The sequence below is a fragment of the Lissotriton vulgaris genome, chromosome 4_1, assembly GCF_964263255.1.
Source record: "Lissotriton vulgaris chromosome 4_1, aLisVul1.2, whole genome shotgun sequence".
NCBI lineage: Eukaryota > Metazoa > Chordata > Amphibia > Caudata > Salamandridae > Lissotriton > Lissotriton vulgaris.
This window is the reverse complement of record NC_141691.1, coordinates 1,863,202,455-1,863,228,705: the sequence shown is the minus strand read 5'-3', so window position 1 is coordinate 1,863,228,705 and position 26,251 is coordinate 1,863,202,455. Positions and strand designations below refer to the sequence as shown.

Genomic DNA, 26,251 nt, shown 5'->3' with positions numbered 1-26,251 from the left:
GCTATGGTTATTATTTACCGGGAGACTCCCACCATGACGGCGGGGAAGATACAAGCATGTGAATCTATGAAAGATTGAATACTGGAGAATCAGATCATCATTTCAAGTGTGCTTTCATGTAGTCCGTAATCCACACTAAATCTGGGACAAAAATATTACTGCCCATAATTGGTGTCCTGTGGGTCCCAATGCACTTCACTTGCCGCACTAATGATGGCTGTAGCCCTGAGAAGCAGGCTATCTCCTCTTCCTTTACTCCTTCCACACCATCACTTTAATGTCAAAACAAGTCCAGTCTTTTTCTGAAAGAGCCCCTTTTCTGCACCATTCTGCACAACATTCATAATTGTGATGCAGTGGGCCCATGGAAAAAAGTGTCACTGCACCGGTTTCACTAATGATAGGTACTGCCTTAATGTCACCTCTTACGTTTGTTAACGAATGGGCTCCCATCTCACATCTTTCCTCTCCCTCTAATCTCTCTGATGCCCAAATCAAGGTGTCTCCTTTGCTTAATATTTACCCTCCCTTTGGCCATTGTTCAAAATAACACTGGCACAGCAAGTATTCCCTGGACCTTTAGTGCAACTGCAGCACCAATGATACCTGCAGCTCTGCGAAGCAGGCCGTCTACTCTGCCCACTTAACAGGGCCATTACTTCTAGGCCAGATGCCCAAAGCAGGTTTTCTGCTGCTTTGTATCAAAAACAACAGCAACAAAAAAGCATATTAGGCCCTCTCGACTCCCCTGTAGCTTGGGCCCTGCTCCGTGCGCAACAATAGTGACCTGGGCATTAATGCTAGCAAGGCAAATGCACCCCATGTTTTTTTTTCATAGTAAGACTGCCATAACTAGGGTCCAGTGCTCGCTCACTCACAGGGAGTTCCTGTGCTGTGAAACAGATAGAGATCTAAGAAGAAACACGCAGTCTCTCAAAGGTACCTGCTAACTGAAAGAAATGTAAATGTGTGCAGTGTGCAATTAACCATTGCTTTGGAGCCAGTGTAGCTTTTAATTAAAGGAGTCACTCCGCTTCATGGAGGCAATTATTTAACCTTTTTGAGTGGTAATATGGGTCTGTTAAATGGAGTGCACCCTTTCAACGGACACACAAATATTTACGCTAGATATAGTTTGAATGATTATCACTAAAATGTATATTTTAAACCACTTGTTTCATCTTGATCAGTTTTTTGCAGCAGCTTGTTTTATACAGTGTAATACAATTTTGAAATCATGACATTCACAGTGCTTTCTGTCACTGACTGGGACCTCATAACACGATAAACAAGTCACTATTTCTGACTGCACCAATCAGGATTTAATTCTGTGACTATCTGGTCACACACAAAGCCATCCCCCAGTGATCACATCAGCCAACTGAGGTTTCATAAAGGAAAGAAGTATATTTCCCTTTGATCAGTTCAACTTGCACTTTATTTTCATTTAAGATATGTGCATGTTTTTACATGCAGTTCTCAGACGGTGAAAAAATATATTATAATAAAATGCTGAATGTTTTCTTCTTTTTAGCCATGTATTTGACCCAGACTTCACATTCACTGACCCTTCCCTCGTGCTACTTTTTTATGGGCTTTAACTTCTGCATATAAACGAACACCGCCTTGAAACGCGCCTTTCTCGTTTCCAGGCTAACTTCGTTTACATGTAAGTGGAGACCCATTCACACACCCCTGGGAACACATCCCGCCCCACAGTTTGAAGACCTCTGCTCTAATGCAAAGACTCTACAAAGCCAGCAGAGAGGGGACTGCTCAACGTATTACATGCTGCCTTCAAAACAGAACAATCTTCATCCATACTACGCCTTTTCCTCCAAAACGTACTTAACAAAAGCAAGGGTCCCTCAAGGCTCCATCATTTCGCCCCGGCTTTTCAACATCTACATGAAGATATCATGAACAATGATTAAAGAATTTCAGCTCACATGCTATAACTATGCAGACGAGACACTAATACTTCTTAAACTTGAAAGCCCCAAAGACATTGGAAACTCAAAAATTCACAGTTGCCTCAGCCGTTTCAGTGGCTGACAAGGAGCCATCTCAAATTGAAAGCTTCTAAAACTTAAATATTCACATGTGGCAACTGGAAAATTATGACAAACTCTGCACCTGGCCTGATGATCTGGGACCCCCACCTAAAATATCTAAGGAAGTGCGAAGACTTCGAATTACCATGGGCTCCAAATTATCAATGAATGCCCAAGTGGACAAGTTAGCAAGATCAAGTTTCACTGCTATGAAAACTCTGCAACGCATCTTCCCCCACCTAGGATTTCCACACATTGTCCAAGAGACTATCTCGCTTGTACTATCTAAACTTAATTACGCTAATGTCCTCTACTACGGATCATCACTATTAACTATAAAAAGACTACAACTAATTTAAAACTCTGCTGCCAGACTACTCCTACGTGTAAAGCTGCAAGCCCACATCTCCCCTGCTTTGAGGGCCCTACATTGGTTGACAGTTACCAGATGATCCACCTTTAAGCCTCTTTTCATCACCCACAAAGCAATACATGGAACAAGATCACTTATCAGGAAAAAAATCACCAAATACCTACAAAGAAACCTCCGCTCCAGACTGCCACCTGACTCAAAACCCCAGCAAACGCAACAACAAAAACATGGGTTGTACATCTTTCTCTGTTCAAGCAGCCAAACTATTTAAGATTTGCCTCTTCCCTACATGACCATCATACTCAAACACAGATGCGCTGTGCCTGTCAATGTAAACATGTATAATTTCATTGTATGTATTTAAATATGTGCATTTCATTGTACAAATATATTCATACTCATGTTTTAAAAATATAGATATTCTGATAGGTCTGCGTAACAAGTGTGTGTGTGTGTGTGTATATATATATATATATATAGATATATATATATATATATATATATATATATATATATCTATCTATATATATATATATATAATGCATAACACGAATATAGGCCACAACATAATTTAAATAGAAGTTATAGATTGCATGTTGATGGGTCTCTATTTTTAAACTAGATTATTGGATGATATGCTTATGAGTTTCTGTATTTTATTCATTACAATATATGAATATGATCATAACAATGATATCTACAAGTACATCACTATTGAAATAGTGGGGGAAATATAAAATAAAAATACAAATGTAACGAAATTATAACCCCCAACAGCAACATTTGAAAAAGAGTATTTATCCATACATGCACACATACATGGGGCTTTATAAGAAAAATGCTACTTACCAGTATGCATTTGTTCTTGCCATGTAGAGCTGCAGAATTGCACACTATGCATAGATGGCCACCGAGTGTTGGGCCCAGATGTTTGCAGTTTGTTTTTCTTGTAGAAAGTCTTTGGAAGTCACGAGATAGGCGACTCCTCCTTTGGGTGATACTGCGCACGGGCATCGGCTCCATCCCCAGATTGTTTTTCGCCATTAGGGAAGTGATGGAGCTAAGAGATAGTGATGACCATGTGTATTTGTATCTAATGTCGATAACACTGGAACAGATAAAGGTAGCCGGGGAGGCGGGTGGGCGTGTGCAATTCTGCAGCTCTACATGCCAAGAACAGATGCATACTGGTAAGTAGCATTTTCCGTTCGAGGCATATGAGCTGCAGATTGCACACTATGCATAGATTGTATAGCAGTACCCACGTTAGCGGCGACCACCCGTATCTGTTGCAGTTGTTTGAAATAGTGTTTTAAGTACAGCTTGGCCTACAGTGGCTTGTTGCTTTGTTTGCACATCTACACAATAGTGTTTTGTGAATGCGTGCGGTGTAGACCATGTAGCTGGCTTTGCAGATGTCTTCTAAGGGAATGTTCCCCAAGAATGCCATGGAAGCCCCTATTTTCCTTGTAGAATGGGCTTTTGGAGGAATTGTTAGTGTACGCTTAGCTTTGATAACATATTTGGATACACTTAACGATCCACCTGGCAATACCAGATTTTGATATTGGGTTGCCTTTATGCAGTGGTGAAAAAGATACAAAAAGCTGTTTTGTTTTCCTAAAGCTTTGTGTTCTCTCTATGTAGTATAGTAATGCTCTTTTGACATCTAAGGTGTGCAGAGCTCTTTCTGCTACTGTTCGTGGCTGCGAGAAGAAAACTGGCAGTTCCACAGATTGGTTTAGATGGAATGGCGAAATGATTTTTGGAAGGAATTTAGGGTTTGTACGAAGAACAACCTTATTGTGGTGCATTTGCAGAAAGGTTCTTGAATGGTAAATGCTTCTATTTCACTAACTCTTCTTAAAGAAGTAATGGCTACTAGGAAAGCCACTTTCCATGTGAGAAATTGCAATTCGCATTTAGGTAAAGGTTCAAATGGAGGGCCCATGAGACGTGTGAGCACTATGTTTAAGTTCCACAGGTGAAGGTGGTATTCTTGGAGGTATTATTCTTTTGAGACCTTCCATGAAAGCTTTAATGGCTGGTACTCTAAAAAGAGACAGATGTTGTCTATTTTGTAAGTAAGCTGCAATGGCAGCTAGGTGCAACCTGATAGATGTGTAGGCTAAATTACACTTTAGAAGGTGTAGTAAATAGCCTATAAAGTGTTTCTGATGGACACATCTAGGGGAGTTGTTGTTGATGTTTTGACAGTATATTACAAAACGTTTGCACTTAGCAGCATAACATACTCTAGTGGTGGGACGCCTTGCTTCCTTGATAACATTCATGCACTCTTGAGGGAGTTTAAGATAACCAAACTATGACTTCAGGAGCCAGATCGCAAGGTTGAGCTGAGCTGGGTCCGGGTGCCTGATCTCTCCATGGTTCCGAGTTAAAAGATGTGGAGATAGGTTTAGTTTTTGATGTGGTACCACAGATAGCTGTAGCAGTGTGGTGTACCACGGTTGTCTGGCCCACGTTGGAGCTACTAGTATAAGCGTTAGCGAGTGTTGCATCTTGCGTACTAGTAAAGGAATCATTGGTAGAGGAGGAAAAGCGTACGCAAATAGTCCTGACCAGTTCATCCATATCGCATTGCCTTTGGCCAGTGAGTGTGGGTATCTGGCGGCGAAGTGTGGGCATTTTGCGTTGTCGTGGGTGGCGAAGAGGTCTAGCTGAGGTTGTTCCCACATATGAAAGAACGGATGAAGAACTTGTGGATAAAGTTCCCACTCGTGCTTCTGCTGAGTCTGGCGACTTAGCAGATCTGCTATGGTGTTTTGAACCCCTGGGACGTGTTGGGCTATTAAGAAGATGTTCTGAGGTATAGCCCACCTCCATATCTGCTGAGCTAGTTGAGAACTGCAGAGAGGGTGTCCCTCCTTGTTTATGTAATACATGGCTGTCATATTGTCTGTGCGGACTAAGACAGTCTTGTTTGCAATTTGTTATTGGAATGCTTTTAGAGCTAGAAACACAGCCAACAACTCCAGATGGTTGATGTGGAGTAGTTTTTGCATTGGTGTCCACTTTCCCTGCGTGATGTGATGCAGTAGGTGGGCTCCCCAGCCGGAGAGCGATGCGTCTGCTGTTAGTATTATTTGTGGAACTGGCTCTAGGAATAGTCGGCCTTTTGACAGGTTTTTTGTGTTCCACCATTGCAGAGAGCGATGAGTCCGACTGTCTACCAACACTAGGTCTGTTAACTGACCCTGAGCCTGGTTCCACTGACGTGCTAGACATTCTTGAAGTGGACGCATTTGCAGTCTTGCGTGAGGTAATATGAATGTGCAAGAAGCCATCATCCCTAGGAGTTGCAAACACTCGAGCTGGAAGCGAGTGTTGTGATTTGAATTTTGTTAGGAGCGTTTGCACACTTGTTATCCTTGCTGGAGAGGGATAAGTTGAGTATCGATTGTTGCTCCTAGGTACTGTTGTGTGCGCAATGGTAGCAGATGTGACTTGGTGTAATTTACTGTGGATCCCAAGTTGTGGAGTAACAGTATTGTATTGTGAGTGTGTTGTACACACTGGCTGTACGACTGTGCTTTTATGAGCCAGTCATCTAGATATGGGAAGATGTGGATGTGCTGTCTTCTTAAGTGTGCTGCTACCACTGCTAGACATTTGGTGAACACTCTTGGCGCTGTTACTCCGAATAGGAGTACTTTGAATTGGTAGTGCTGACCTTCTAGCACAAATCTTAGATACTTTTTGTGTGCCTGGTGAATTGGGATGTGAAAGTAGGCGTCTTTGAGATCTAGTGTGACAAGAAAATCGTTCTGCAACAGGAGTGGAAGGACTTGCTGAAGTGTGACCATATGGAAATGATCTGACTGTATGTAAGCGTTTAAAGGTCTGAGGTCTAGAATAGGTCTCCCAGATCCGTCCTTATTTGGAATTAAGAAGTATAGGGAGTATACTCCTTTGTTCCTTTGATGTTTTGGAGCCATTTCTACAGCATTTTTCTGCAGGAGAGAAAGTACTTCCTGTCTGAGCAGCGTTAAATGATTTTGTGACATTGGACGCTGTTTGGGTGGTATATTTGGGGGTGTAGATGTTAGTTCTAGACAGTAACCTGACTGAATTATTTGAAGCACCCACCTGTCTGATGTGATGTGTTCCCAGGTTGGTAGGTATTGCTGTATCCTTCCCCCAACAGGAGTGAAATGGGGCGGGGGAAGGGGAGGAGAGTCATTGGGTAGGGGTGGAGGCAGAGCGTGAGTTGATGGTCTTGCCTCTGCCTTTGTTGTTGTTACCGCGGTAACCTCCCCTTTGGTAGCCCTTACTGTAGGTAGCCTGAGTGGGGCTTTTGTACCCTGTGGAAAGTGTGTCTGATGAGTACCCTCTGTTTGCACCTCTATATGTGGAGCGACAAAATGAACGTCTGGGAGCCTGTGACTGCAGGGCTCCCATAGATTTTGCTGTGTAGGTGTCTTTCTTCATTTTTTCGAGGGAGACATCCACATTGGGTCCAAATAAGTATTTCTCATCAAATGGTTGATTGAGGATAGCACTTTGGACCTCTGGCTTGAAGCCAGATATACGCAGCCAAGCATGCCTGCACAGCAGGACGCTAGTATTGACGGCTCTGGAGGCTGTGTCTGCTGCATCTAGTGCACAGCGGATAGATGTTAGTGATAATTTTCCCTTCTTGAATTAGCTCACTAGCTCTATCTTTAAATTTATCAGGGAGATGTTGAATTATGTCTTCAAGCTCATCATAATGTGCCCTATCATAGCGTGCTAGTAAGGCTTGTGTGTTGGCAATGCGCTACATGTTTGCTGCTTGTAAGGCAGTTCTTTTCCCTGACGCGTCAAGGAGTTTAGACTCCTTTTCCTTGTCTCGTGGGGGAGCTTCGCTTGATGTTTGAGAGTTAGCTCTTTTACGTGCGTTAGATACGACTAGAGAGTCTAGGGGAACTGGACCCTTTATATATGCTATATATGCTGGGTCAGATGGTGCAACTTTATACTTTTTCTCAACTCTTGGGTTTATGACCGGAGTTCTGACTGGGTCTTTAAAGACCTCAGAAGCATGTTTAACCACGCCTTTGAGCATTGGCAAAATTGCTGAGGACCTTTGTGCGGTGTCAAATGTGTCTAGCAGGAAGTCCTCCTCTACTGCATCGGAGTGCATGTCTACCCCATGGTATTGTGCTGCTCTAAGCAGTAACTGGTTAAACCCCATGGTGTCTTCTGGAGGTGAAGGCCTAGAGGGGTATATGTCATCTTGAGGTACGTTTGGAACGTCTGGTGTATTATAATTATCCCATGGGTCTGGCGAGGCTGGGGATAATATGGCTCCTCTGGGTTAGCCCCTGTATATGATATGTCGTCCCCATTATCACCATGTGTGCTAGATGGTGTAGGGGAGCTAGCTGGTGAAATATGGGGGGAGGGATTGGGTGCAGGAGACGGGGAAGGCACATGCATAGGTGAGGTAGCAATGTCCTTCTTTTTCTTTGGAGCCGGTGCTGGTGCCTCTGATGGTCGTTTCTTTGATAACGTCAATCGACCAGTCTTGGAATCTTTTATGAGAGTCTTTTGCTTTGGGTCTGGAGTAAACAAGTCTTTCAGGAGTGTGACCTTTTGGCGTGGAAGCTTGTTTTGGCGCCGTAGCGGCTTCTTTCGACCTTTTCTCTTTAATGGGGGATGCCGGGGTCTTTTTCGGTTCCGAGGGTTTTTTTTCGGCTCCGATGTGTGCTTCGGCTCCAGTGCTTTCTTGGGGTCGGAAGCTTTGTGTGGCTCCGAAGTTGTTTCGGCGCCGATGGATTCGGTGTGGTACTAGATGGTTTCTTCGGTGCCGGTGAGTGTGGGCTGGCACCGAGTGGGGGTCGACTCGAGCCCAAGTCGCCCGAAGGCTTTATTAACTTCCTGGCCGAGCCCGAAGGTGGGGCTGTTGAAGTAGTGTCTCGATGTGCACCCGAGGGCGAGGGTGTGACCGTAGCCTTTTTAGTGTGTGTCGAGGGAGGGTCGGGGTCGACGGTCTTACTTACGACCCGCTGCGCTGGAGTCATGTCCTCGACATCAGAATCTTCTGCCTCTGAGTTGCTGTCGATGTTGTGTTGTTCTGGGACGTCGACGCCTTCCTGGAAGATGTCGTCCGGAATCGATGCTGAAGAGCGACCCATTGTTCTTCTGGCTCTCCAGTCCCGGATAGTCTTTTTGGAGCGGAAGGAGGCACAGGCTGAACAGTACTTGGCCTCGTGCTCCGGAGAGAGGCAGAGGTTACAGACCTCGTGGAGGTCGGTGTGGGGAAACTTCGACCCACAGAGGACACTTATTAAATGGCGTCCTTTCCATTAGCTGGAGTCGAGGCCTAGTTGGGCCGAAGGCCGTAGTCGACGACCGGAATTGACGTTCTTGGTCTTGAAGAGTAGTGTCGACTGGAAAACGCTTTCGAGAGTAGTTTCTTGAAGCCGGTGAGGATTGCGCGCCGACGGTAATCGGTTCCAACAAGGAGCGCTGGAACCCCATCCGAGCCCGGTGGCGGAAAAAAACAATCTGGGGATGGAGCTGATGCCCATGCGCAGTATCACCCAAAGGAAGAGTCACCTATCACGTGACTGCCAAAGACTTTCTACAAGAAAAACAAACTGCAAACATCCGGGCCCAACACTAGGTAGCCATCTATGCATAGTGTGCAATCTGCAGCTCATAGGACTCGAACATTCATTTTATCTCTATCATTTTTCATATACATGTATACCTTTCTATGGAGTTATGTATCTATATATGTATTACTTCGCTACTCTGTGTGGAGGGAACCTTCAACTCTCTCTAATTCACCACTATATTTTCCATCCTATACCTTTTTCAATATATCCTCACCTTCCACACAATGACTCATCCCAAACCTAATTGTACTACGATGATCTCCCTAATACCCTTTCTAGATTCTCCCCTCCATCGCACTGCGGACTCATTCCAAACCTCATTTAACTGCTACGATCTTGCAAATTACACTTTCTAGACCCTTCCCTCCCCGGACTCATCCCAAACCCAATTTTACTACTATAATCTCCCAAATAACACTTTCTAGATCCTCCATCCCCCCCTTAATTCTAGTCAACAAATAAACTAACATGTCCATGGCTGAAATACAAAAAATTCTATACTAATCCACTTAGGATTTTGGAGTAGCAAGCACTATATAAATACAATTACAATAATTATGTTGTACTTACACCCACTTCTGTCTCGTGCAGAATCCCATAGTTCCAGTGGCCCTGTTTACCACTAGAAACCAAAATGTATCAAATGTTTTTAAACAGATTTTAGTTTTTCAATACAACTAATGTCCAGCAATAAAAATTGCTAGTACATGTTCAATTCAATGTCAACAAGTAGGTTGTATGGACTAACCTCCCATAGGTTCCCCATTCACCCTGTTACTAAATAATAAGACTACACATTATACAATAGTCAAGCTAATAAATGTATATTGTTGCACAGTAAATGTATCCTCCTTCCGTGTGTTCTAGGTCTTGGACTACAAATTTCTGGTCTTCTTATTATGAACAACCACCCCCCCACCCAGTCTTCCTGACTTGCTATGGCTGTGTGTTTGAAATCACATTACGGCAGCCAATTGCTTCCCCTACCCTGGGGTCTAGAAGGCAGCGGGCAAGGATTCACAACAACCCTACCGCTCAATTCCGGGGAGTTTCCAGCAGTGAGCACTTGAGGAGGGTCACTGGCTCATAATACTCCTGAGATTTACCCGTTTAAGGGTACAGTCTGTGCACTCCGGGAGTATGTGGGATCTCTTACAGCAATGAACCTTGTGGTTGTTTTAATTCTCCCACTAATGCTTCCCAGGCTCTGGCCGCCTTAAGGGAACACCGACCTCGTCTGGCATCTTTAGGTTTAAAACTTTACATTGGGTTAACAGCCAATGTAGCAATGTGCCATGCGAGAAACATTAGATCATGAGCTATGCAGAGCCTAGGCAGGTGACTTGGCACATATTACAAACTGAAGATGTAAAAAATGAAGAACTAACATAAGAAATAGCAATTCGCGCCCCCCCATCCACTGCAAGAATATTGTTTGGGTGCAGAGTATTCAATGTTATGATGAGTCTCTGAGTGGTACCGTCTGGTGTGGCGATCCGTAAGAGGCTCAGGTACCTGGGGCACAAGCTCCCGGACCAGGATGGCTAAGAGTGGTTGCCAGAGCTCTCCAAATGTCGAGCCTTTCCCTGCCAGTGTAAGAGGTACCTTCTCCATCCCCAGTATGTGCCACCAGCGCTGGAGTCAACCCGTGTGAGAGGGAATCAGAGGGGTCTTCCAGTGAAGTTGGATGTTTTGTGTGGCAGTACCTATCGCTATCTGGCGCCCTCTTCTGGACCCGAGAGGGTATATTATGGGATTCCGCACTCACAAGACCTCGCGGAGGTCACAGGCGGCTGAGGACGCCCCACCCGCCTCCCTCCCTCCTATTCCGATGCAGACACAGGGGTGTCACAATCTCTCGCAGCGGACCCGCGAGAGCTAATCACAGTATTATCGCAAAAAAGGTATTTACTTCAATTCGCCTGTACTCATTTTAAAACTCCAGTGTTCAAAATGGCGGGGGTCTAAAAACTAAGGCAATAAATCCCCTCCTGTGCCTCCAGATGCCCACGAGGCTCCTTCAAGATAAGACTCCCTCACAGCAATTTAGAAACTGGGCTAGCATGAAAGTGAAACTGCCCTCCCTGCACACAAAGCAACTACAATTAACAGAGGACTACTGTCTTTCTCCCCTATGTGGCGGCCATTTTTGTCCAGCCTCTCTCTCGGGTGGCCATCTTGGACTAGTCATTGTCGCTGGGCTGTTCATTCATTCTCACTATCTGAACTGACACTAAGAACTCACCACTTTAGACTAAGTTCAACTACTGTATTTTGGTACACACCTATCTGTATCATGTAACAGATTGTTTGCATTTGTATTCTGTTCTTATATTTTATCAGAACTATACTTCCAATTGTATTCTGCACTACTTTGCACAATTCTGCAACCTGCACCCATTTTTCACTTTTCTCTCCTGTAATTCACCGACTGCTACCTCATATATTTTGGTCGCTCACTAGTGTCACTTTTGCTCCCTAGGGTCACTTTTGATCCATGTAACTTGTTGTTTGCATTGGTATCTTGCATTCAGCACATTTATGCAACCTGCACCCACTTCACTTTTCTCTCCTGTAATGCACCGATTGCTACCTCTTATATGCTGGTTGCTCACTAGTGTCACCTTTGCCCGCTAGTGCCATTTTTGACCAATGTAACCTGTTGTGTTTGCATTTGCTACTTGCTCCTGCACATCATTATTGTTCACCCTCCCGCACTACCCATACTGCCATACCAACATGGATCCCATCGGCAAGCACACATATAAAATCAACTACCCACCCGTGCTCACCAAAAAAGCCGCTAAACGCTATAAACACGACTTCCTTAGGTCCCACCCAGAAACTCCCTTTACCGACACCTACGTCTCATCGGTCAATGGACCCTTGAACACCGATATCTTCCACACCACACGCAGAGCCCAATGGAAAAAAGCGTTCCTCACCCTACTCACCGTTTCCACCACCAGGAAATCCGCCCATGGCCTAACACTCTCCATCACACCATCCCAACTCTTCCCAGGCAGAACCACCATCACTATTTACAATAACGGGATTGTCCTAATTCAATCGACAGACAGGAACCTGGAACTACTTGACAACCTGTTCCCCACTTTGAAAGAGCATCTATCCAATCCTCGGACTTACACTCATATCACCCCCAGTCCTACCACCCCTGACGTCACAGCACCCACCCTTAACCCTCCTAACCCAGTTCAGCACCAGAAAGACACTCACCTCACCTTCACGCCCAGCACCATAGTCAATTACCCACCTGCTGCAGCTACCCCTCCCCACCCCTCAATCACAGACATAGATCTCGCCCCCTCATACACCACCCGCTCCCCCTTCCCCCTACCCACCCTCGTACCTCCGCTCATCTTCCCATATCCCCCCACACACTTTGCACTCCTGTCCCGTCCTTCACACCAATCTTCTCAGAACACCCCTCCTCCCCCAACTGCACCCCACACAACACGACCCTCTCTCCGCCTATCTCACCCCCCACACTTAGCACTCCCGTCACGCCTAGCCTTCGCCCCTCCTTCAACCTCTCACCCCCCACTCTCACTCCCCACTATCCCACCTCCACCCCCGCAACCGCCAGCCTCCACACCGCCCCCATTTACCCTTCCCCTCCTAGCACTGATGCCCTTCCCAATAACGCCAACACCAACCCTAACACCAATCCTCTCTCTAACACTTCCAACCCCTTCACCAGCTCCACCTCGATCCCCCCCCTTCTCCAGCAACCTATACGCCTGTGCACCGCCAGTACCTCTCCCCAACACCACGCTGGACATGATTATGTCCACCCTCCTCCAAATGAAAGAAGAACTACACTCCATCAAAGAGTTGCTCATCACACACCCCAGACACCCCCTTCCCACCACCACCTTTACACCTAATAACACTTCCCCCTCACCTCCTACTCGCCTTACCACACAACACTCCCCACACTGGACCTCTATCCCCTCTCGCAATACCACCAATTGCCCCAGACGCACTACCAATACGATCTCAGACCATGACATACACACCCTTCTCTACTCTTACGTCCCGGCTCCCCAAAATCGCCTAGCCACCAACCATCTGTCCATCCCAACGATTATCTCTAACCCCTTCAGGCACCAAAAGGATAACAGCAGAGGCGCCGTCCCCAACAACCTCACAAATGTACCCCTCACTATAGAACCTTCCTCCACCCTCTGCACCCCTAGCCTCAAATGCATACTTCTCAATTGCAGATCGGCCCAAAGACATTCCGCGGGGGTCGCCGATCTCATCATTTCTCTGGAACCGGATCTAGCCATTCTGACTGAAACATGGTTGTCTGATTCGTCTACACCCATCATGGATATCCTAGTCCCCCCCAACTACTGTATCATTAGACTTGACAAGACCAAAAAGACAGGCGGTGGAATTGCCTGTATCTACAGAAGCAACCTCTCAGTTATTAAAGCGTCCGCCCCCTCTCTGACTTCCTGTGAATACCTCTGCCTGGATGTCATCAGCGAAAGCAAACCGGTATGCTCACTACACATCATATACCACCCACCTGGGGACAAGCTCTCCTTCTTCCAACAACTCATGGACACAATCTCAACCAACTCAGGACGGCAAAACACCCACATTTTCCTTGGCGACTACAATCTCCATTGAAATGACAGCAGTGACAGTGGTAAATAGCCTCAAAAGCTTCCTCAACGCCCTTGATCTCACCCAAATATGCAATAGCCCGACACATGAGAAAGGTTCTATCCTCGACCTTATCATCTCCAAAGGACGCTATTCAACTTGAGTCAATCCAACCTTGTGACTGGTCAGATCATCATATGGTCTCCTTCCTTATCAATGAAAAAATTAAACTTAACCCAGTTCAACCTTCTAAGCCCAAAGTCTGGAAAAGAGACATGAAGAAACTCAACCCAAACTCCTTACCGCCTAACAGCTGCAATCTCCTACTTCCCCCTTCTGGCGCTACGGACGTTCAACTCCTGACTGACCACTATCTCAATGCTATGTCCACAATAATCAATGAGGCTGCACCCATGCAACTGAAAAGAGTTTCGTCCAAGATCTCCAACCCATGGTATGACGGGAGCCTCAATGATGATAGACGGGCCATGCGAATGGCAAGGCGCACCTGGATGTCAGCCCCCTCTGCACTGCACCTAAAAACCCTGAAGAAACAGAGAAACGCCTACTTCAGGAAAATAAAACGCTCAAAAAGAGATTTCTTCAGCCTCCAGCTCACCCAAGCAAAAAACCGCCCAAGAAAATTGTTTGAGCTGATCAGAACGCAATCCAAAGAACAACCCCAGACACTCAGCACCATGGGCGTTACACCTTCCTGTGAAGACTTCTCTGCTTTCTTTAACCAAAAAAACGACAACATAAGAAGCGATCTCCTCAATGACGCAATCCTTTACTCCAACCCCCAACACACAGCAGCATCTGAACCAAAGAACAATGCTACATGGTCATCCTTTGGCACCTACTCCGAAGAAGAAATTGGCAGATTGCTCAGCACCCTGAAACCATCCAATCACCTCACTGACCCCTTTCCTGCTAACGCTGTAAAAGACTTTACCCCTTTGCTCCTCCCACTCTGGACTAAGATTATCAATAGCTCTCTTCAACAAGGATCCATCCCTAACGCCCTCAAAGTCGGACAAGTCACACCGCTACTAAATAAACCAACAGCAGACCCCTCTGATCTAAACAATTACCGCCCTATTACAAATATTCCCACTCTCGCTAAACTGTTGGAAAAATGCGTACAGCTACAACTAACTAAACACATAGATAAGTTTGATCTCCTCAACGCTCATCAATCAGGCTTCCGAGCAGGGCACATTACCGAAACTGCCATGACTCACATAGTTGACGACGCCCTCCAAATCCTAGACCAAAACGATACCTGCCTCCTCATTCTTCTTGATCTCTCCTCAGTATTCCACACAGTTAAACATGAGAACCTACTCGAACTATTAAACACAAGAATGGGCATATCTGGGACTGTTCTCAAGTGGTTCACCTCCTTTCTACACAACCGGTCACTAAGATTCAAAAGCAACAACTTGATGTCCTCTCCGGTACCTGTATCGCTAGGCGTCCCTCGAGGATCCTCCCTCTCCCCAACACTGTTCAACCTAGTTATGGAACCTCTCACTACTTTGCTACAAACATCCAATGTTCACTTTCACATGTATGCCGACGACACCCAACTTTATCTCAAAATACAATCTCCCAAGGACATCATGCTTCTGAACACCACGATCAGAAACACCCAATCCTGGCTTGCCGAGAATCACCTCAAACTCAATGCGCTGAAGACTGAGTTCCTCCTGATCTCACCTCCCACAAAAATCTCTACGGCTCAAACATGGCTTAAGCACTTAACGGCTCTAAATGTACAACCTACCATTGTAGATTCAGCAAAATCTTTAGGCATAACACTTGACGCCAATCTCAACATGCAGCAGCACATCAGCAACGCAACCAAAGGAGCGAACTTCCAAATCAATACCTTGAGAAAACTTAAACCCTTCCTTCCAGCCAAAGACTTCCAAACTGCAGTACAATCTATAGTCATCCCGCACATAGAATACGGTAGCACCGCCCTCTGCGGGCTCCCCCTAACTACAACAGCACCCCTAAGAGCGTCCCTTAACGCTGCAGCGAGACTCATCACTGGCTCAAAAAAACACTTGCGTATTTCCCCTGACTTTAAATCCCTGAACTGGCTACCTTTTGAAGCCAGAATACATCTGAAAATCGTCTGCATGACGCACAAGGCTGTACACATGAACTCACCTGCCTACCTCACTCAAAAGCTGTCAATTTCTGGTGGCTCTAGAACTACTAGAAGCACAAACAATCTTCTGCTGAAGCCTCGAAGATTTCGGAAGGAAAAAACCTATAAACGCTCCTTTTCAGGAATGGCACCCAGGATCTGGAACTCCTGAAACCAGGCTCATCTCCTCCAACAAACTTTTTAAGAAAGAAGTAAAAGCGATCCTCATGGCTAAATACACATGATCTATTATTCTCTATTTCTCATGAATCCGCTCTGTACTACCTGCCTGACCCCTTGGTCTATTTGTATTACTTGTATTATCGACTTATCTGACTGTATACGTTCCCTCTTTGTATATTTCTATATTGAAGACGCACCTGTCTGACTGCACACTGTACCTACACCACCTCAACTATCCCTACTCTTGTACTACTGATGCTCCTGTGTGACTATACACCCTGCACTCACCTACCTCAACTATACCTACCTTTTTGCTATCTCCAAAAGCATTTTAAGCACGCTTAAACAAGTATATGCTCCTTATTTTTGTACTTTTATATTATTGGCGCAACTGTTTGACTATGCACCTTGTACTGACACTACCTTACCTGTGACCTACCTCTTGTATTTTTGACCTACCTATGTAACTATGCACCTTGTACCTAACTACCTCAACTATTACATTCTATTACTCTATCACCCCCTTGTCCTGTAAAACGCTCTGATATCTGCAAAGATCTTGTTCGCGCTATATAAAACTTTCAAAATAAATAAACTTTCAAAAACAATTGAACGTAGGCAGGGTATCTGGGGAGCTCCGTTCAAGGGGTTTATCAATTTCATCTAGGATCTGAGACCAATACTGTTGTATATGCTCACATTCCCACATGAGGTGAACCAACGTTACAGTTTTCCCACACCCCCTCCAGCACTCCGAGCTTTGTGTGGGGTCTACTCGGTGTATGCATTCTGGGGTGGGGTGTAGTACCAGTAGGTGGCTAATTTGGTTAGTGTTTCTGTAAGGCCCATATTGCTTGCCATGTGCTGCGCCCTGTAGTATACTCCCTCCCATTCTTTGCTGCTGAGTTTGCATCCTAGATTCCTCTCCCAGCTTGCATTATATGCGTGCAGCGAGTGAGCGCATCTTATAGAGGTCCGAGATCAATTTTGGGCAGTCCATAGTCTGATCTAAGCTGAGGGAAGGAGATCACACCCTGTACAACAAATAAGTGACCCAATGCTCGGCAATGTACGCCAGGGGGTGAAGGAAGTCTCACCTATCCCTATGCTAAAGTCTCGATTGTCGAAAAGGGGAGTGGGAGGAGAGCGGAAGGTAGTCAGCTTGTGTCTTCTGTTCTTGTCCCATTGTTGTTAAAATGGTGCGTGTAATGTGAAGGGCGTAGAGGTTGGGGGGGGGGGGCGGGGGGTCTATGCTGCTTCTTAAGGAAGGGTATCTTCCTGAGTGATATGCTGGCTACAGCTCGGTCCTGGATCAGCCAATGTTTCTGACCCAGTGCAGCTCCATTCCACCAGATGCCGTAGTTGAGCAGCTTTGTAATAGAGTTGGATATCAGGAATCCCAAGTCCACCTTTGTTAGGCGGGAGGGTGCTGATGAGTTTCTTCATTCGCGGTTTACGACCCTGCCATATAAAGAGAGCTCAGACTGTAATCGATTTAGCCAACCTGTGGGAGGCCATAGGGGGAGCATCTGAAAGAGGCGGGGGCGGGCGCTGGATGTTGGAATAGTATAAGTTACTATTCCAACTCCGTCTGTGCAACAGTAGGGAAAATGTTGAATTCTAAATCAAACACCTTCTGACCCCTCCGCAAGTCGTTGTTCCAACTTGTGGAGTAATTGTATGCATTGTTACAACGCGGTCATTGTAACAACTGCATTGTAATTGCTTGCGATGTTCCAGAGTAGTGGTAAAAGATGTTAACCCAAGTGACCGTTTTGAACACCCCGGAGGATGTCACAATATATTGACATCCTATTTTCCTGTTAGATCCTCCTATAGGGCCCCCATGCTAGATGCGCCAGCTGCTGTCCACTCTCTCAGACCTCTCCAGGTGGCTCCGTAGGGGAACTCAGCAAGGAACTTGAGGGATATCTGAGGCATATGGTTGTTAGATGTGTGTTCTCTGTACGCTCCCAGTCCAGCACTTGAAATTCAGGAGTATCTCCTGATCTCAGGCTGGCCATCCGCAACACAACTCAGGCCAACCAACATAAATCTGGTATAAAGGGGCCTAAACTCTCTGTATTCTGTTCACTATCCACTTCCTAACATCATAGGAGCTGGGCCGCTAGGTAGTAATTTTCAAAGTCTGGCAGGGCAAGCCCACCCCCTATTGCCGGTCTCTGCGTCATAGACCCTGCTACCCTGCGTCTGCCTGTCCCCCATAAATACCCTATTATCAGAGATCGGAGTTCTAAGAATATGCATGTTTGGATTCATATCAGAAGGACGACAAAGAGATACAGTAGGTGTGGTAGTACCATTATCTTCAAAAGGGCTACCTTGCCTATCACAGACAGCAGCAGAGATGCCCAGAACTCCATGCTTGCCTTCAATCCCTGTATTGCCGTACCCACGTTACGTTCTAGTCTATCTAAAGCTGTATGAAAATTATCACTCCTAGATTCTGAAGACACCTGGGCTCCCGCTCTATGTCTTGTCCTATGTCCGATCTCTCTACTAGTCGGAAATAGGCATGACTTCTTCCAATGGACCTGTAGGCCCGATACTCTCCCAAGTTGCGTGAGGATTTCCCTCGCTCTTGCAAGGTCGTCCCCCACGGATCGCATGAACATCAGTGAGTCGTCTGCATACAGCGCAATGTAGTGCTGTTCGTTCCAAGTTTGCAGGCACCCATAAAAGGTCCCAGCCCTTGAGTGACACTCCAAAGGTTCCATTGTTAATACAAATAGGAGCGGCGACAGGGGGCACCGTAGTCTAGTGCCCCTGCCCACCTGATAGCTATCTGAGATCGTATTCCCGGTCTGCATTCTAGCCAGCAATTCGGTGTACCGTAATTTGGTCCAGGCCACAAAACCGGCCCCCAGTCCAAATCTTCTCATTACGCTGTAAAGGTAAGACCATCTCAGACTATCAAGTGCATTTTCAATGTCCACCGCAAATATTACACTTCTTCAGTGTTATATGAATCTGCTTCCAGTAGTCGTGGGAGTCGCCCCACGTTAATGGCCGCATTGATACCAAGAATATATCCTGCCTGATCCCGGTGGACAAGGGTCGCCATATGTGAAAGAAGCTGCATGGCCAATATCTTACTTAGGACCTTATAATCCAGGTTGAGCATTGATAATGGCATACAGGCCGTTTTGTCATCTGCTGGCGTTTCTGGTTTCAGGAGGGACAGCACCAGTGCCTCCCGCGTGGTCCTAGGAAGCCTGCGCTCATCTCTCACCGTTTAATATAGAGGCACTAATCGGGCCCTACCTCCTTTATATAGGTATAGTAGAATACCACTGGTAGCCCGTCTGAATCCAGGACTTGTTTCTAGCCATAGCTTTAACAGCAGCTCTAATCTCGATGATCTCAATGTCCTCTCCTAGTAGGTCTGCTTCTTCTACCGTTACAGTCAGCAAGATTATAGGTTGCAGGAATACGTCTACGTCTTCTCCTGTGCAGGTCGCTTTGCTTCAGTAGAGTTCAGTATAATAATCGTAAAAAGCTCGATGTAGGTCTTGTTGCGGGCAGATCGTGGAGGTATGTTCATCCCTGAGCTCTAATATTAATGAGCCTCTCTTGGCGGGGTTAGCGAACCACGCCAGCAGTGCCCCAGCACGGTTCCTCTCATTGTGTGTTCTGATCATGTCATTTCTATAATCAATGCACCTCAGTCTTTGGACTGGTTTGGCTACCTTCTCTTTGGCTTCTAGTAAAACTCTCGCACCTCTCTATGTTCGGGCCTGCGCTGCTCTACCTCTCGTAGTTGTTTCGCGGCCAATGTCTTTTAGCAGGGTCCCCCTAATTCCCACCGTCTCCGAGATATATCTGCCCCTGATTACTGCCTTGAAGGTGTTCCAAACTATTTGCGGGCCCGATCCCGTTCCTTCGTTCTCCTCAAAATACTGGATAATGGCAGTATGACTGTGTGAAGGCTGAAAAACAGGGTCTTCTAAGGACTCTGGTTTCAGTCGCCATGTAGGTATGCTAGAGCGGGCGTCGTCCATTTCAATTCTAACAGCAGGGGACTGTGGTCCGAGATCGTCCTGGCTAAGTACTCACTAAATGCAACTAGTTTGTGGGTAACTTATGGACGGAGTATGGCGTCTGGTCTCGCATGCAGGTCATGTAGGTGTAAGAGAAACTAGTACTCACTTTCCCCTGGGTGAAGTACTCGCTATGAACCTACTAGTCTCCTCTGGGATTGCCATTCTTTCAGAGCCTTAGCTGATCTGCTAACTGGCGAGTCCCTCAGTGGTGGGTGCAAGCGATCCAGATCTACATACGCTACACAGTTCTAGTCGCCTCCCAGGATTACCGATCTCACTAGGTGTGGCGCCGATGTCCTAGATCGAGCCGCCAGGAACGAGGTCTGATCTACGTTGGGCCCGTAAATGCTCCCTATAGTAACACCCCCCCCATCCAGCTTACCATACACCACCATATAGCATTCCGCAGGATCAGTCAGGTGTCCAGTACATTGAAACAGTAACCCTGATTTAATCTATATTAGCACCCCTTGCAAAGGTGGAGTAGTCCGTATAATAGGCTTTGCCCATGCCATCTGCGTTGGAGTGCTGCCCCCTCCTTGGCTTTAAGGTGTGTCTCCTGCAGTAATGCAATCTGTACCCCCCTCCGTGCCAAATAAACATATACTTTAGGTCGTCTGACATTCCAGGAGATAATTTATATTCTATGATGGACTTGGTGCTTATCTGCTGTTTTTGTTCCTGCTTACTAGTGGTTTTTGATTAAATATCTCCCCTTGTCCCTCCTTCTCGACAATATCCACCCCAGTCTGCTAGGCACACCAGATCTCTAACTGTAACTCGAAACAAAAACTTGAAGCCTAACTCCCACTCCCCAGGACAGATATAAGAACAATCCCCATCCAAGCAGGACACCAATCTGGTGCCTAAACACTGGGTTACCAATTCAACTTTTACTAGGGTTAGTTAGAGTGCCCAATGGTCTTGCGGGATCAACAACAACATAATAGATCACGGGTGTTACATACAATAGAAAGTTAGTCACTATAATCAAGAATTTAATGCTGTCGTGCTTCTGCTCCAGGAATAAGATTTATTGAGGCAGAAGATAATCCACAAACTAGGCCAAAGCCTGCACCGGTGACTTGAAGAATGGCTGACAAATACTGACAGGCACCATGCCCTGAACGAGCCTGCCTCTATTCACATTTAAACAAAACAGTTCTGTAGGAAAAGCAAAGACTCTGAGCTGGCTGGTGCACCTCTAAAGTATTCGACATGCACAGATAAACGGTTAGATCAGGACCGTGCTGCGAGTAGCATTTTGCATGAATGCTTAATACATACACTCAAATCGCTATACTAGCACTTGGTTCTTGACACAACATGAACCTAAGAACAAAGCCAACAAATGCGTTCAGCTGCACTACCATACGAATCCATCTTTAAAGAGAATGTGTATCTTTCTTTGATGTAACACCATATGAAAGCACTTCAGTTACTGGGTAAAACAGTCGCCTCCTAATGCTCAGTGACAAATGTGCCCACAACTCTACCACCTCCCAGGAGGAGAACGTGTCACACTGCAGCTGCAAAACGAGTTGGAGAAGGATGCATTGCCTAGGTGAACAGCTTTACCTGAACACACTTTCTTTAGGCATGCACAAGAGAGGCAAGGAAACTGCATCCATGGTACATTAGCCAACAAGGATCTTTTGGCGCCTTCTTGACCCCTTGGAGAGAGTGAAGGACATTGTGGAGGAACTAAAATTTGCATGTAATAGCTCCATTTAAACCAAGATTGGTGGAAGCCCTGAAGGGTGGAGTTGATTGCTGATGATTTAACTACTTAAATGATCAGGGCCAGCAAAACAATCATTTCATATCTCCATTATGTAGGAGTGCAGAGCAGTGTTCTGAGCCACTGAGAACATCAAGCCAAATAGACAGCACTCAAGAAATAAAAAATAAAAAAAAACACTAGCTGAAAGCAAACAAATCATTTATCCCCATAAATGAGGTAGTATGTTATGATAGGCCCCAGAGACTTATATTTCTGCATTACGCAAGTTTGGGGTTACCCTCAATATGAAAAATTGTCTAGAACAAAAGACAATGTCCAGAATAAGCTATTTTAGAGCCACGATTGGATTTTCCAATTCTTTTTATTTTTAATCTTTAAATCAGTTAGTCAACAGTTCTCTTATATGATATACATGTTGTATGTAATGCATGGATTAGCCTCAGACAAAACATTTCATGCCTAATATATGGAGACTGCTTCAGGGCTCGCCGCAGTAGCATACAATGTTTCTTGGTAGGAATCTGTGTCATAATCCACTGCCAATTGTGTGATGTTGCTATTCTTTTTTTCCGTGCCAGTTTGGCCACCAGTGGGAGCAGGACCAGAAAAACAAAAATGTAGGTAACTGCTTTTTCTGGATTGGTTCACATTTTCTTCAAACTGAGGAGCCTCGTGGGCTGGGCCCATCCGTTTGCACTAGTATCAAGTCACCAATGATTCTTCCTTGTGTTATAGCCAAGTTCATGTTTCCCCACCTACAACGCCATCCCTCAATCTCCAGCTGGTACCCAAGACACTATTTTAATAGCCATTAGCTTTATGTTCAATTTTCTTTTTTTTTTTTTACTACCTATTCCTTAATCACTAAAACGACAAATCATGATGTACAATCCCTAATCTTTCAAGATGTGGTCAATCGGAAATCATGCGTTAATTTTATGTTTAACTAAAGCAATATTCAGTGAACCTATAAAACTGCACAATATCTAGGCAGTCACTTGCGTAAAGGGGGAGGCCATCTGAGCTCTATCCACTGATATTGGTGCAATGCAACTATTTCCACATTAACAAACAAGAACTAGCATTACAGCACAATCAGGGAGTATAATTAATAAACGTACCCCAAGATCACAGAACACATGCAGATAACCCTGAAGAAGATTGCTGAGATTTCTTGTCTGCCGCGTTACCCATTAAACCACAGAGGAAAAACACAGGCGTTGTTGGAGTTTCCTGAAGAAAATAGAAAAGTGAAATTTAAACAACAAATTGGTATTTAACAAGTGTAAATTTAAAGAAATACTTTTATAGTGGGAATGATAAAAATACACTACTATCAATGGAGTAAACACAACAACTTAATGATTAGTATATCAAACAAACCCAAGACTATTTTTTTTCAAATCTCTCAAGCAAGAAGTCTAAAAAAATAGAATATTGTTTCATTATAGACAAATATATAGGACAGTTAACAGTTAGCCTTGGCCAAAATCGACCCCATACGCTAACAAGCACGCAGCTCTAAAACCCTGAATGAGCAAAAGCATCCAAGAAATCATTCACCAAACACACAAAAACTGTGAAATGTATTATTAAAATTCAAAACTGCGGAACTGACGCCGACAAGCGGCGACTCGTGCACAGCAGGTGATGTGGATTTGGGGTGGATTTGTCACACCTAGTGCTTACCATTATCATGAATAGTACACAGCTACACAGTGAAGGCGGGTGCCTTTTTCAAAACAAAAAATCTTCCATCTTGAGATGCGATTGCACGTACTCTTGTCCTACTCCGGGCAGATTAAGAACAAATGGAAGCATATCCAGGACAGCAGAGACAATGCAGATTAGATTATCACAAAGATGTTCGCAGTTCAACTCTGCATTTAAGTAGAATCAGGAAGATCGTCTCGCCGTACATTACAGAGGGCTTCTGCAATCCCAGCAGAGTAGCAGCTCACAGCCAATGGCTTGCAACCAAGTGGCAGCAAGGGGGCACTGCCACGTTGAGGCCATCATGTTCCTCAAGTATGGCAAGGCTCCGGGACTTGATGGCATACCTGCCGAGTTTTACAAGGCCTACATCGACATAATGGCCCCTGTGCTCCGCGAGGTGTTTACCGAATCCCTTTCTGACGGGGTGCTTCCCTGTTCTATGCGTGAGGTAGTGATCACCTCCCTCTTAAAGCCAGATAAAGATCCCACATCATGCGACTCTTACCGTCCACTCTCCCTCTTAAACTGCGATGTTAAAATACTTGCTAAGGTACTGGCCACCCGGCTCTCGCTATTAATGACCAGACTTGTGCTGCCTGATCAATCTGGCTTTGTAGCGGGCAGATCCACTTCCCATAACCTTCGCACCCTCTTCTCTTTACTCCGCACGGTTCACCCTGACACACCTGTAGCAGCTGTATTCCTCGATGCCACCAAGGCATTCGACTCGGTCGAGTGGCCTTACCTCTTTTCGGTTCTTGCCAGCATGGGGTTCCCTAAATTGTTTATATCTTGGGTCCGCCTCCTCTATACTAATCCCACGGCAAAAGTACTAATTAATGGTCGCCTGTCACAACCTATCGCACTCACCAGAGGCACCCGGCAGGGATGCCCACTCTCTCCCCTGTTATTTGCCATAGCGATTGAGCCTCTTGCCTGTCGCCTGCGTCAACTGCATCGAAATGGTGCAGTGCAGGGCCTGCAGCGTCAAATTGATGTGTCCCTTTATGCGGATGACATCACGCTGTACGTTAAGTATCCTGAGACGCATCTCAATCCCCTACTTCGAGAATTTGTTATGTTTGGCGGGGTATCAGGAGTCCACAACAACTGGTCCAAGTCACAATTTTTCCCCTTAACAGATGCGGTGAATGACTTCCCTCTCGATTACCCATTGGAGTGGTGTCGTTCAGATCTTCGCTATCTGGGAATACGCATCTCTCGTGACAATGACGAGACATTGCGATCCAATTACGGAGTGGCCATAACCAAACTGACTGCCTCCGTAGACAGATGGATCACGCTGCCACTTTCCATGGCCGGAAGGGCCTCGCTCATAAAAATGGTGGTATTACCCCGCTTCCTCTATCTTTTCCTCAACATTCCTTATTTCCCTGGCGCTTTCTTCTTCAAGACGCTACGGATGGAGTTGCGCAGGCTTTTCTGGGGAGGCAAGAGCCCCCGGCTTAAGTGGTCAACGCTGACCCTCCCCTATGACAGGGGGGGGGGTTTGATGTCCCTGATTTTGAGGCACACTACCAGTGTGCACAGGCACACTTCGCCTACCACTGGATGGCTCCTACCCCCTTCATGCCGCACATAGCGGTAGAAGACTGGATAGTACACCCACTCCCACTCAACGGGCTGATGCACTGCCCTGAATCATACATAACCACGCCGAATACTTCGGTTTCCTGCACTTTGGATGCGTGGCGCCGCATAACTAAGAGCTTGTCGTGCCCACTACTCTACTCGCCCAGGTTGCCGCTTACCTATCACCCAAAGCTTACCCTCTTGTCGGAACCGGGTTTCCGTAACCTCTGTGCTAAACTCCATGTCACCTGCTGGGGTGATTTGTTCTCCGACGGTCACTTCAAATCGGCAGACCTGTTCTTTAAAACACATGAGCGTACTCCCCTCGAGCTCTTTTATTACATACGTTTGCGTGCGGGGATGAGGGACATCTTACCCGAGTATCCCGACGAACCCGAGGTCCTACCTCCGCTACACTTCCTAATGGGCTCGCAGGACGGGGCACACTTGGTCTCCGGACTCTGCCGCCAACTTCGAGGAGCTGCTCCAGTGCCGGAATCCAGTGCTCGGTTGCGCTGGTCTACTGAGCTTGCCACTGAAATATCAGACGAGCAATGGCACCATTGCTGTGCACTCACTTCCCGCATCTCTGCCAGTAGTAGATTAAAAATCATCCACTATAAATTCCTTCAGCGGGTATACTACACGCCGGTGCGGAAACGAAGATTTGGGCTGACCGATGAGGACCGATGCGAGCGCTGCTGTGCCGACCATGCCGATTTTCTTCATCTGGCATGGGAATGTCCCCAGGTGGCATGCTATTGGCGGCAGGTGACGGAGGCTCTTGCGGAGATGGTGGGAGAGACGGTCCCCACGGACCCTTTGATAGCCCTCCTTGGGTACACGATGCAGCTGCCTAGAGATTGCAGGAAATTCATTGACACTGCTCTACTCTTAGCCAAACGGCGAGTCGCGTGCCGACGGGGCAGAGGAAGAGCGCCCAAATTCAAGGACTAGCTTACAGATCTGATATACTGCCAAGATCAGCATACTACTTTAGCTGAACTACTGCCTCTCTCGTGTCGTCCCAGTGACATCTGGGATCCGCTGGTGCGCTATCTGCTCACACGCTCGGACGACAGCGCTCAGTCGGAAAGTC

At 46.0% G+C, this 26,251-nt stretch overlaps 1 protein-coding gene across 1 annotated transcript in view; it reads right to left on the bottom strand.

Annotated features, from left to right (window-relative positions):
• Positions 1–26,251, bottom strand: part of ZHX2 (zinc fingers and homeoboxes 2) — a 226,570-nt gene that overhangs the window by 112,619 nt on the left and 87,700 nt on the right. The window contains exon 2 of the mRNA XM_086966168.1: positions 22,965–23,076. The gene's annotated coding sequence lies outside the window, so the exon portion shown is untranslated. The remainder of the gene's footprint in view (positions 1–22,964; positions 23,077–26,251) is intronic.